Here is an 11,123-nt window from a genome sequence, read left to right on the forward strand (position 1 = left end):
TGGTTAGTAAGTTTGCAGATGAGACCAAAACTGGGGGTATATTGGACAGTGAAGAAGGTTATCTAAGATTGCAACGGGATCTTGATCAACTGGGCCAGTGGGCCAAGGAATGGCAGATGGAGTTTAATTTAGATAAATGCAAGGTGATGCATTTTGGTAGATCAAACCAAGGCAGGACTTGCTCAGTTAATGGTAGGGCCCTGGGGAGTGTTGTCAAACAGAGAGACCTAGGAGTGCAGAGACATAGTTCCTTGAAAGTGGCATCAAAGGCAGACAGGGTGGTGAAGAAGACATTTGGCACATTTACCCATATTGGTCAGAGCACTGAGTACAGGCGTTGGGACGCTGTGTTACAACTGCACAAGACATTGGTAAGGCCATATTTGTAGTACCACAGACAATTGACCTGACCACATTACAGCCATGTTCAAACATGGACAAAAGAGCTGAATTCCAGAGGTGAGATGAGAGTGACAGCCCTTGACATCAAGTGCGGTATCAAGGAGCCCTAGCAAAACTGGAATCAATGAGTATCAGGGGCAAACTCTCTGTTGGTTGGAGTCATACCCGGTACATAGGAAGATGGTTGTGGTTGTGGAGGGTCAGTCATCTCAGCTCCACAACATCTCTGCAGGAATCCCTCAGGGGAGTGTCCTAGGCCCTACAATCTTCAGTTGCTTCATCAATGACCTTCCCTTCGTCATAAGATCAGAAGTGGGGATGTTTGCCGATGATTTCACAATGTTCAGCACCATTTGCGACTCTTCAGATACTGAAGCAGTCCATGTTCTAATGCAACAAGATCTGGACAATATCCAGGCTTGGGCTGAAAAGTGGCAAATAATATTCGCGCCACACAAATGCCAGGCAGTGACCACCACCAATAAGAGACACTCTAACCACCGCCCCTTAACATTCAATGGTGTAACCATCACTGAATTCCCCCACTGTCAACATCCTTGGGGGTTACCATTGACCAGAAACTCAACTGGATTCACCACAAACACAGTGGCTACAAGAGCAGGTCAGAGGCTAGGAATTCTGCGGTGAGTAACTCACCTCCTGACTCCTCAAAACCTATCCACCATCTACAAGGCACTAGTCAGGAATGTGATGGATTGCTCCCCACTTGCCTGGATGGGTGCAGCTCCAACAACACTCAAGAAGCTTGACACCATCCAGGACAAAGCAACCCGCTTGATTGGCACCACATCCACAAACATTGAATCCCTCCACCACTGATGCTCAGGAGCAGCAGTGTGTACTATCTACAAGATGCACTGCAGCAATTCACCAAAGACCCTTAGACAGCACCTTCCAAACCCACGACCGCTTCCATCTAGAAGGACAAGGGCAGCAGATAAATGGGGACACCACCACCTGTAAGTTCCCCTCCAAGCCACTCACCATCCTGACTTGGAAATGTATTACCATTCCTTCGCAGTGGCTGGGTCAAAATCCTGGAATTCCCTCCCTAACGGCATTGTGGGTCAACCCACAGAACATGGACTGTAACGATTCAAGAAGGCAACTCACCACCACCTTCTCAAGGGCAACTAGGGATGGGCAATAAATGCTGACCAGCCAGCGACACCCATGTCCCATGAATGAATAAAAAATGAATAAATAATAAAAAAGTCTCATCGCCCTGCTATAGGAAGGATGTTATTTAACTGGAAAGGGTGCAAAAAAGATATGCAAGGATGTTACCGGGACTGGGAGGTTTGAATTATAAGGAGAGGCTGGACAGGCTGGGACTTCTTTCCTTGGAGTGTAGGAGGATACAGGGTGACCTTACAGAGGTTTATAAAATCATGAGGGGTATAGATAAGGTGAATAGACAAGGTCCAATACCTGAGGTGTGCATAATGACAATCATCAATAAATTTTTTAATATACGTTCACGGGATGTGGGCATCGCAGGCTGGACCAACATTTATTGCCCATCCCTGAGGGCAGTTAAGAGTCACCCACCTTGCTGTGGCTCTGGAGTCACATGTAGGCCTGACCAGGTAAGGACGGCAGATTTCCCTCTCTAAAGGACGTCAGTGAACCAGATGGGTTTTTCCGACAATCATGGTCATCAGTAGATTCTTAATTCCAGATATTTTATTGAGGTTTTAAGTTCCATCCCCTGCCATGGTAGGATTCGAACCTGGGTTGCCAGGAGATTACCCTAAGTCTCTGGATTACTGGTCCAGCGACTGTACCACTACGCCACTGCCTTCCCATTAGCTTCACGAAGTTGGCATTGCCCATGAGTTTCTCCAACCTCCAGTCTCCCTGCTGCACCGAGCTTTAAAAGGCTCCGAGGGCTTCTGAGCACCACCCCACCCCCCTCCCACCCCCCCCCCCCCCGCCCCCCACCACCCCTCTCACTCTGTGCGTGGAATTCTCCCGAGTCTCTGCTGCCTGGAGACCAGTATCCCCACAGCCTCCCTGCCACCTGGAGCTCCTTGCTTCTGAACCCCATTCACTCTGCGGGCTTTCTGAAGCTCCATCTCTCGAATGCACCTAGTTATTGATAGCTCCTCAAGGCTTCTCCAAAGCCTGAACTCTCTCGGCTGCATGGAACCAGAAAACAGCTCCCAGGGTTTCCTCTGAATCCCAAGTGCACGGAGCCACCAAGTGGCTCCCGGGGCTTCAATCCCCGTCAATCCCTCCCAATCCCCCGTCCCCCCACCACCCCCAACCCAGTTCATCAGAGCTAGCAACAGCTCTTTAGCCACATGGAGCTTCTTCCCCTTCTCCTAAATCTCTGACTGACTAAAACTCAATGTCCTTTGAACTGCCTCTTCACTGACCTTTGAACTGATTGAGGTGACCTATCAAAATGCTTCAAGTGAGTCCAGCCCTTGTTACTTTGGCAGGATCAAATGAAACAAGTTTTGGAGCATCTGCGCTGATCTCCACAACTGCCAGGCACACAGGGATTGCTGAGAATGACATTAAGTGATAGTAACAGAGGAACATGTTTCTATGACTTTCCGATGGTGGGGGAGTCCAGAACCAGGTGTCACAGTCTGAGGATTCGGAGTAGGCCATTTAGGATGGAGATGAGGAGATATTTCTTCACCCAAAGAGTGGTGAGCCTGTGGAATTCATTACCACAGGAAGTAATTGATCTCAAAACATTAAATGTATTCAAGAGGTGGCTGGTTATAGCATTTGGGGCGAACGGGATCAAAGGTTATGGGGTGAAAGCAGGATTAGGCTATTGAGTTGGACAATCAGCCATGATTGTGATGAATGGTGGAGCAGGCTTGAGGGGCCAAATGGCCTCCCACTGCTCCTATTTTCTATGGAACAGAAACCTGGAGCAGGAGGAGCCCATTCGGCCCTTTGTATCTGCTCCGCCATTTATCATGATCAAGGCTGATCATCAAATTCAATATCCTGATTCCGCCTTCCCCTCATATTCTTTGATCCCCAAGTGCTATATCCAACTGCTTCTTGAAACATTAAATGTTTTGGTTTCCTGTGGTAGCGAATTCCATAAGCTGATCACTCCCTGGGTGAAGAAATGTCTCCTCATCTCCATCCTAAATGATCTATCCTGAATCCTCAGACTGTGACCCCTGGTTCTGGACGCTCTCACCATCGGGAACACCCTTCCGCCATCTACCCTGCCTAGTCTCGTTAGAATTTAATAGGTTTCTGTGAGATTCCTCCTTCATTCTTCTGAACTCCAGTGAATATAATCCTAATCAAGTGGCATTGGCCATTTAGTTTCAGAGTTCCCTTTAGGTTAAAACCATCCCTGCTTCCCCAGTTCTGCCGCTCGTGGAACATAAGTCCCAGCACAGTTCAGGTGTAAACTGTCCCATTGGTATAGATCCGATTTTTCCCTAGTACTTGTGCCAGTGTCCCACAAACCAGAACCCACTTCTCCTACACCAGTCTTTGAGCCACACATTCATTCCTCTAATCTTATTTGTCCGAAGCCAATTTGCATGTGGATCACGTAAATATCCAGAAATGATTACCTTTGAGGATCTGTTTCTTAATTTCGTGCCTAGCTCCTCATACTGACTGTGTAACGCCTCCTTCCCCATCCTGCCTATGTCATTGGTACCCACATGGACCCTCTCCCTCCCAACACAAGTTCCTCCCCACCCCTGAGCAGATGTCCCAAATACTGGCACTGGGTAGGCAACTCATCCTATGCAGGGGGACTCTCACTTCTTGCTATAGAGAACAGGGTCAATCCCCTTCACTATACTGTCCCCTACTACCATTACATTTTGTTTTGCTTCCCCCCACTCAAATGACACCCTGTTCCACCGCGCCATGGTCAGTCAGCTCATCCACCCTGCAGCACCCACTCTCACCCAAGCAACCTGAAAGAACCTCATACCTGTTGGACAATTGGAGAGGCGGACACTCCTGCCCTCTGAGTCCCCTTACCCTGCCTCAGCGCAGTCTCATCCTCCAATCCCTGACCACTTTCCAAATCAGAAGACCTTATCCTCGGGGTTCCTCCTGAAATGCAGTGTCCAGGTAACTCTCTCACTCTCTGTCTCTGCCTCTGATGCGTCTCAGTGTCCACAGCTCAGCCTCAAGCTCAATGACTCTGAGCCGAAGCTCCTCGAGCTGCAGACACTGACTGCGGACAGTGTTTGCCCTGGGCAACCAGGATATCCAGAAGCCTCCCAAGTGCAGCAGCTGTGGCAAATCACCAAATCCTGCCATACTTATGAGATTTAATTAATTACTAAATTAATGTATTCAATTATTTATTATATTTTAGATATTTATTCATCTTATCACAAACTCCAGTAGTATTTTAAACCTGAGGAAACTAGATCTTGACCACTTACGAGCTACTCACCGAATACTCCCCAAACACTCCCCAAACAACTCACTCTCTCCCCGTAGTAGATCAGAAACCAATTCCGACAGGGTGAAAAATTTAGAAAGAGCAAAGGAGTACCCTGCGCCCCTCTCCTCCCCTCCTCACCCAACTCCCTCAACTCACCAAACCTCCACACTCTGTTTGAGGTGGCAGCCCAGGGCTGGTCACGTAGAGGACATCTCCATTTCTATGTTCTGAACAAAGGGATCGGCTGAGCAGAGACCGCTTCGAGATTGTTTCCTTAATTAACTATTTCAGTTGCTGTCAGTGGATAGCTTCTGTCCCCCTGCATAGGATGAGGCTTAGAAATTAAACAATGCTTGTAACAAAATGTTAAATATAAGCACAAACGTTACTAGAATATTGGAAAGGTGTTTAAGTTTCCCTTAGCATCCAGCCGGTAATTTCCTGCTTTCAAAGGAATTCTTCCAGCAGTGAAGTGGAGTAGCATTCTTTCTGGTTGTCTCACAGCTTGGTATGGCTCCTGCTCTGCTGAAGAACGCAAGGAACTACAAAACGTCGTGAATGTAGCCCAATCCATCACGCAAGCCCACTCCCATCCATTGATTCTGTCCACACTTCCCGCTGCCTCGGCAAAGCAGCCCAGCATAATTAAAGACCCCACGCACCACGGACATTCTCTCTTCCACCTTCTTCCTTCGGGAAAAAGATACAAAAGTCTGAGGTCACGTACCAACCGACTCAAGAACAGCTTCTTCCCTGCTGCCATCAGACTTTTGAATGGACTTACCTTGCATTAAGTTGATCTTTCTCTACATTCTGTAACACTACATTCTGCACCCTCTCGTTTCCTTCTCTATGAACGGTACGCTTTGTCTATATAGCGCGCAAGAAGCAATACTTTCCACTGTATGCTAATACATGTGACAATAATAAATCAAATCAAATCAAATCCTCTAGCCTGTGTGGAGCCTGCCAACACCATGGAGTAGTGGCTCTCTGGGACAGGAGAGCTGATGGAGGTCTCAGTGACAGGGCCACAGCAATCCCCTCTGGAGGGATTTCCCTTCCACCCCGAAGCGACTAACTGACTTTGACCCTCATCACTTGTTAATTTTAACGCCTCCAAATTTAGGTGCCCTCGTGGTCCCTGACCTGCCTCAACAGTGCCCACCTCTCCCGATGGGTCTGCTGAGACTCCAGAGGGCCCTGCCCGCCTACCCGCCATCTTTAATTGGATGGCCAAAATAGAGCCAGTCAATTTGGAAGTCATTGCTGGGAAGGTTGTGGATTCGGAGGCTCCCGTTGTTCCCGGCCCCGGGTCTCAAGGCTTGTGATAAAATCCAACCCAATATCTGCACCAACTCCTGAAACGACTTGGAGCTGCTGTTCCTTCAATTCTCACTAGATGTCACCATTACAATACCAAAGTGACAGTTCACGGTGATCAGTCTTTAAGGGAAGGCAGTGGCACAGTGGAATTATCACTGGGCTGGTAATCCAGAGACCCAGGGTAATCCTCTGGGGACCCAGGTTCAAATCCCACCACGGCAGATGGTGAAATTTGAGTTCAATAAAAATCTAGAATTACAAGTCTACTGATGACCATGAAATAATTGCTGATTGTCGGAAAAACCCGTCTGGTTCACTAATGTCCTTTAGGGAAGGAAATCTGAAGGGCGGCATGATAGCACAGTGGTGAAGTGGTTAGCACTGCTGCTTCACAGCTCCAGGGACCTGGGTTCGATTCCCGGCTTGGGTCACTGTCTGTGTGGAGTTTGCACATTCTCCTCGTGTCTGCGTGGGTTTCCTCCCACAGTCCAAAGATGTGCGGGTTAGGTTGATTGGCCATGCTAAAATTGGCCCTTAGTGTCCTGAGATGCGTAGGTTAGAGGGATTAGTGGGTGGGATATGGAGGTAGGGTCTGGGTGGGTTTGTGGTTGGTGCAGACTCGATGGGCCGAATGGCCTCTTTCTGTACTGTAGGATTTCTATGATCTACCTGGTCTGGCTTACATGTGACTCCAGACCCACCGCAATGCCCTCTGAAATCAGTTATGGATAGGGAATAAATGCAGGGCTGGCCAGAGACACCCACATCCCTTAAAAATTAATAAAATAATTGGTGAAATCACTTATATTAACGTGAAATAAGTAATAGTGAATCTAGTGTTGAACTTGCAGGGGCCCTGGCAGACATATTTAAAATGTCAGTATTCACGGGGGAGGTGCCGGATGATTGGAGGGTGGCTCATGTTGTTCCATTGTTTAAAAAAGGTTCCAAAAGAAATCCGGGAAATTATCGGCCCGTAAGTTTGACGTCGGTGGTGGGCAAGTTATTGGAAGGTGTGATAAGGGATAGGATCTACAAATATTTGGATAGACAGGGACTTATTAGGGAGAGTCAACATGGCTTTGTGCGTGGTAGGTCATGTTTGACCAATCTATTAGAGTTTTTCGAGGAGGTTGCCAGGAAAGTGGATGAGGGGAAGGCGGTGGATGTTGTCTACCTGGATTTCAGCAAGGCCTTTGACAAGGTCCCTCATGGGAGGTTAGTTCGGAAGGTTCAGTCGCTAGGTATACATTGGGAGGTAGTAAATTGGATAAGACACTGGCTCAATGGAAGAAGCCAGAGAGTGGTTGTGGAGGATTGCTTCTCTGAGTGGAGGCCTGTGACTAGTGGTGTGCCGCAGAGATCGGTGTTGGGTCCATTGTTGTTTGTCATCTATATCAATGATCTGGATGATAATGTGGTAAATTGGATCAGCAAGTTTGCTGATGATACAAAGATTGGAGGTGTAGTGGACAGTGAGGAAGGTTTTCAAAGCTTGCAGAGGGATTTGGACCAACTAGAAAAATGGGTTGAAAAATGGCAAATGGAATTTAACGCAGACAAGTGTGAGATATTGCACTTTGGAAGGACAAACCAAAGAAGAACGTACAGGGTAAATGGTAGGACTCTGAAAAGTGCAGTTGAACGGAGGGATCTGGCAATACAGGTACAGAATTCCCTAAAAGTGACGTCACAGGTGGATAGGGTCGTAAAGAGTGCCTTTGGTACATTGGCCTTTATAAATCGGAGTATCGAGTATAAAAGTTGGAGTGTTATGGTAAGGTTATATAAGGCATTGGTGAGGCCGAGTTTGGAGTATTGTGTACAGTTTTGGTCACCTAGTTACAGGAAGGATGTAAATAAGAGTGAAAGAGTGCAGAGAAGGTTCACAAGGATGTCGCCGGGACTTGAGAAGCTGAGTTACAGAGAGAGATTGAATAGGTTGGGACTTTATTCCCTGGAGCGTAGAAGATTGAGGGGAGATTTGATAGAGGTGTATAAGATTTTGATGGGTATAGATAGAGTGAATGCAAGCAGGCTTTTTCCGCTGAGGCTCGGGGAGAAAAAAACCAGAGGGCATGGGTTAAGGGTGAAAGGAGAAAAGTTTAAAGGGAATATTAGGGGGGGCTTCTTCACGCAGAGAGTGGTGGGAGTGTGGAATGAGCTGCCGGATAAAGTGGTAAATGCGGGGTCACTTTTAACATTTAAGAAAATCTTGGACGGGTTCATGGATAAGAGGGGTGTGGAGGGATATGGTCCAAGTGCAGGTCAGTGGGACGAGGCATAAAATGGTTCGGCACAGACAAGAAGGGCCAAAAGGCCTGTGTCTGAGCTGTAATTTTCTATGGTTCTATGGTTCTATGGTTGAAATTTCAGCACAGAAACAGACCATTAATGCTGTGGGTTTTAATGGAATTATTGAGAATTTGGCCGAGTATTAAATCACTTTCTATTTGAACACAATTGGGAAGGACCATGGATCTTTTCATCTCACAATCATTGCAAAGTGAAAGAAAGTGTTATTCAAATTTTATTAATCAAATTGATGCTTTCATCATTCACTCTGGTTGTAAGAACTTTATACTTGAATGTTGAGCTTAGCTTTCACTGTTAGAATATAATATCTGCCATACACTCTATGAGGCATCAGGTTGGGCCTGTTTCTGAGCTGTAATTTTCTATGGTTCTATGATTCTAGGTGCTCACTTCCTGCCCAAACATCTTCAAATATCTTTTCATTGTAGGAAGTGCTGCATCTCAGTGCGATTTACTTTCTAACTTGCTTTGCAGATGCGATGACATGGTTTCTCTGAGTTATATTTCTCAAAGTGTCCCAGATTGGGTTCAAAGTAACAGTGAGTCAACATGTGGTTCATGCGGAAAGATCATTCACACTTACATCCTGTTTCTTCAGAATTCAATTCCTATTTCTATCGCCACACTTCAAAGAAACTGCTGACTGCTAAACATATCGAAACCTCGCGAGTCAAGACACAAAAAACATGTAAAAAAGAGGTCAATTTATATCTTGACTCGACCCCAGCTAACAATTTCCAGTTTCATTGTGTTCCTATCCTCAATGTTTATTTTCTGGAATTCTTCTGTATGTCTTCATGTCAAGAGAGGAATTTGGGTTTCCTGAGTGGCTCCTCCCGGAGGAGAATTTTCACCCTCCCCTCTTCACTCAAGATATTGTTCCTTGATCTTCAAGTTTACAGCTCCTGACCCAGCCATCCCCACATCTGGTATCTGTACCAACCAGGTCCACTCTAGGGATCCAGGAGTAGGTTTTCTGAATTAGGGAGTGTCCAACTGTCCATAACTGCCGTATGTTCCTGTCCTGTACTGTCTCTTAACAAACGCCACAACGAGATGGGATGAGGTTTCAGCCAAGAAGGCTATCCTGGAAACACTGGATCAAGGCTTTCTTAATTATAGCGTCGGCATTAAGGGACCCAGACAAATTGTTGACTGACTTAATCCTCTATTTTAAACCCCATTCAAGCAGAACTCAGTCACCGAGATTATATTTTGGATTGAGTTCCTGAAATAGCTCCTCAGAGGCTGGTGTCCTTTCACCAAATTCCCTTTATTTACAAACTCAATTCCACTCCAAAGAATGTTTCAGGTACAAAGTCAGAGTCCGCAGTGTTAGTAGCCATGACACTCCTTGTTGGGATCAAGGCTAGGTTAAAGACCTCATTTTGGGAATCCAATGGAACAACAGTTTAATTTCAGTGTCAACACCAAAAATCTCCCCAAACTATTAAACTGACCCACAATAATGCTCATTTATGCAAGTTGTTCTGATACAGGTGGCAGGCCTGATGTTGGATTCCTGAGATTTCTCACTATTTACGGACAAGTTATGTATGTGGCAGAGAGGGGCATCCTAACCGTGAAAGTTCCACCTTGCTCTTATTTAACTGTTTTAAGTGGCATTTACATAACCTGCTCACGGACACTCAGTTTGGGTTCAGCTAGGGCCACTCAGCTCCTGATCTCATCACAGCCCTGCTCTAACCATGGACAAGGGAGCTGAATTCAAGAGGTGAGCTGAGTGTGATTGAAGGGCCATCCAGACTCGAAACATTGGCTCTATTCTCTCTCGATGTGGAGATGCCGGAGTTGGACTGGGGTAAGCACAGTAAGAAGTCTCACTACACCAGGTTAAAGTCCAACAGGTTTATTTGGTAGCAAACACCATAAGCTTTCGGAGCGATGCCCCTTCGTCAGATGGAGTAGTTATCTGTTCTCCAACAGTACACAGACACAGAAATCAAGTTACAGAATACTAATTAGAATGCAAATCTCTACAGCCAGCCAGGTCTTAAAAAGTACAGATAATATGGGTGGAGGGAACATTAAACACAGGTTAAAGAGATGTGTATTGTCTCCAGACAGAACAGCTAGTGATATTATGCAAGATCAGGGGGAAAGCTGTGGCGAGCTGTGGGGGTTACTGATAATGTGACATAAATCCAACATCCCAGTTTAGGCCATCCTCATGTGTACGGAACTTGGCTATCAGTTTCTGCTCAGCGACTCTGCGCTGTCGTGTGTTGTGAAGGCCGCCTTGCAGAACGCTTACCTGAAGATCCAAGGCTGAATACCCGTGACTGCTGAAGTGCTCCCCCACAGGAAGAGAACAGTCTTGCCTGGTGATTGTCGAGCGGTGTTCATTCATCCGTTGTCGTAGCGTCTGCATGGTTTCCCCAATGTACCATGCCTTGGGACATCCTTTCCTGCAGCGTATCAGGTAGACAACGTTGGCCGAGTTGCAAGAGTATGTACCGTGTACCTGGTAGATGGTGTCCTCATAAGAACAGGATATGGTGCTCGACTCATCGATCAACAGTTCCGACGCGCCACAGCGAAAAACCGCACCGACCTCCTCAGAAGACAAACACGGGACACGGTGGACAGAGTACCCTTCGTCGTCCAGTACTTCCCCGGAGCGGAGAAGCTACGGCAT

This window comes from Mustelus asterias, chromosome 4 (assembly GCF_964213995.1).
Source record: "Mustelus asterias chromosome 4, sMusAst1.hap1.1, whole genome shotgun sequence".
NCBI lineage: Eukaryota > Metazoa > Chordata > Chondrichthyes > Carcharhiniformes > Triakidae > Mustelus > Mustelus asterias.